Raw genomic sequence first — 3,020 nt, 5'->3', positions numbered from 1 at the left:
CATCTATTGTTGGATACTTGGATACTTGGGCTGCTTCCATAGTTTGGCTGTTGTAAATAATGGAGTAAATATAGGGGTGCATATCCCTTTGAATTAGTATGTTTTTCTTCCTTTCTTTCTTTCTTTCTTTCTTTCTTTCTTTCTTTCTTTCTTTCTTTCTTTCTTTCTTTCTTTCTTCTTTCTTTCTTTCTTTTTCTTTCTTTCTTTTCTTTTCTTTCTTTCTTTCTTTCTTTCTTTCTTTCTTTCTTTCTTTCTTTCTTTCTTTCTTCTTTCTTTTCTTCTTTCTTTTTTTTTTCTTTGAGGGTAAAAGCCCAGTAGCATGATTCCTGGATCATAAGGTAGCTCTATTTTTAACTTTTGGAGGAACTTCTATACTGTTTTTCAGAGTGGCTGCAGTTTCAAGACAGTTTCTTTTTCTCCACATCCTCTCTTGTGCTTTGGATTTTAGTCATTCTACAGGGATCAGGTGATATCTCATTGTGGCTTTGATTTGTATTTCCTTGATAATGAGAGATGTTGAGCATTTTTTTATATGTCTATTGGCCATCTGTATGTCTTCTTTGGATCAATGTCCATTCATGTCGTCTGCCTATTTTTAAATTGTATTATTTGTTTTCTGGGTGTTGAATGGTATCAGTTCTTTTTATATTTTGGATAGTAACCCTTTATTAGATTTATCATTTGCAAATATCTTCTCCCATTTAGTAGTATTGTTGATTGTTTATAACTGTGCAGAAGCTTTTAATTTTGATGTAGTTCCAATAGTTTAATTTTGTTTTTATTTCCCTTGCCTCAGGAGACCTATCTATAAAAATGCTGCTATAACTGATGTCAGAGAAATTAATGCCTCTGCTTTCTTCAAGGATTTTTATAGTTTCAAGTCTCACATTTAGGTCTTTAATCTATTTTGAATTTACTTCTCTGTATGTTAAAATAAAGTTATACAGTTTTATTGTTTTGCATGTAGCTCTCTGGTTTTCCCAACACCATTTGTTGGAGAAACTTTTTCCCATTGTATATTCATTCCTCCTTTGTCCAAAATTAATTGGCTGTATAATTGTGGGTTTATTTCTGGGTTTTCTATTCTGTTTCATTGATCTGTAGGTCTGTTTTTGTGCTAGTACCATACTGTTTTGATTACTACTACTTTGTAGTATAATTTGAAGTCCAGAATTGTGATACCTCCAGTTTTGTTTTGATCTGTAGGTCTGTTTTTGTGCTAGTACCATACTGTTTTGATTACTACTACTTTGTAGTATAATTTGAAGTCCAGAATTGTGATACCTCCAGTTTTGTTTTGATCTGTAGGTCTGTTTTTGTGCTAGTACCATACTGTTTTGATTACTGATACTTTGTAGTATAATTTGAAGTCCAGAATTGTGATACCTCCAGTTTTGTTGCTCTTTGTCAAGATTACTTCAGGTATTTGAGATCTTTTGTGGTTCTATAACAATTTTCGGATTGTTTCTTCTGGTTTTGTGAAAATTACTGTTTCATTTTGATAGGGATTGCATTAAATTTGCAGATTGCTTTGGGTGGTATATGCATTTCAACAATATTTGTTCTTTCAACCCATGAATGTGGAATATCCTTCCAGTTCTTAGTGTCATCTTCAATTTCTTTCATCAATGTTTTATAGTTTGCAGAGTTCAGGCCTTTCACCTCTTAAGTTTATTCGCAGATATTTTACTGTTTTTGTTCCAGTTGCAGATGGGATTGTTTTCTTAATTTCTTTTTCTTGCTGCTTTATCACTAGTGTACATGAATGCAACAGATTTCTGTACATTGATTTTGTATACTGTAACTATACTGAATTCATTTATCGGGTAGTTTTTTTTTTGGTGGGTGGTGTCTTTAAGATTTTCTGTATGTAGTATGTCATCTGCAAATAGAGTTTTACTTCTTTACTAATTTGGATGCCTTTTATTTCTTTGTGTTTTCTAATTGCTATGGCTAGGACTTCTAGTGCTAGTGCTATGTTGAGTAAATGTGGTGAGAATGGACATTCTTGTCTTATTCCTATCCTTAGAGAAAAAGTGCTCATTTTTTTTAGCACTGAGTGTGATTTTGTCCATGAGTTTTTATATGAGGCTTTTATTATGTTGAGGTATGTTCTCCTAGACCTCCTTTGCATGAATTGATGTTGAACTTTGTTGAATGCTTTTTCTGCATCTATTGAAATGATCATATGGTTTTTATACTTTCTCTTATGGGTGTGATGTATCACATTGATTGTCTTGTGAATATTCGACTACTTTTGCATCCTGGGAATAAATCCCACTAGATTGTAGTGTATGGCTTTTTAAAATTATTATTGGATTCAGTTTGCTAATATTTTGTTTGAGTATTATTACATCCATATCCATGAGAGGTAATGTCCTATAGCACTCTTTTTTTGTGATGTCTTAATTTGGTTTTGGTATCAAGTGCTACTGGCCCCATAGAATGAATTTGGAAGTTTTCCTTCCTCTTCTGTTCTTGGGAATAGTTGGAAAAGAATAGGTATTAACTCTTCTTTAAATGTTTGGTAGAGGGCAGCCCCAGTGGCTCAGTGGTTTGGCGCTGCCTTCAGCGCAGAGTGGGATCCTGGAGACCTTGGATCGAGTCCCATGTCGGGCTCCCTGCATGGAGCCTGCTTCTCCCTCTGCCTGTGTCTGCCTCTTTCTCTCTCTCTCTCTCTAATGAATAAATAAAATCTTTAAAAAATAAAAAATAAATGTTTGGTAGAATTTTCCTGTAAAGCCATCTCGTTCTGTTTTTGGGAATTTTTTGATTACTCATTAATTTTCATTGCAGGTCATTAGTCTCTTCAGATTTTCTATTTATTCCTGCTTTAGTTTTGGGAAGTTACATGTTACTAGGAATTTATCTACTTCTTCTAGGTTGTCCAATTTATTAGCATATAGGTTTTCAAAAATATTCTGTTTGTATATTTGTGGTGTTTATATTTCTGTGGTGTTGGTTGTTATTTCTCCTCTTTCGCTAGTGATTTTGTTTATTTGGTTTCTCTCTCTCTCTCT

The sequence above is a fragment of the Vulpes vulpes genome, unplaced genomic scaffold, assembly GCF_048418805.1.
Source record: "Vulpes vulpes isolate BD-2025 unplaced genomic scaffold, VulVul3 u000000899, whole genome shotgun sequence".
Lineage (NCBI taxonomy): Eukaryota > Metazoa > Chordata > Mammalia > Carnivora > Canidae > Vulpes > Vulpes vulpes.
Note: the sequence above shows the minus strand (reverse complement) of the source record.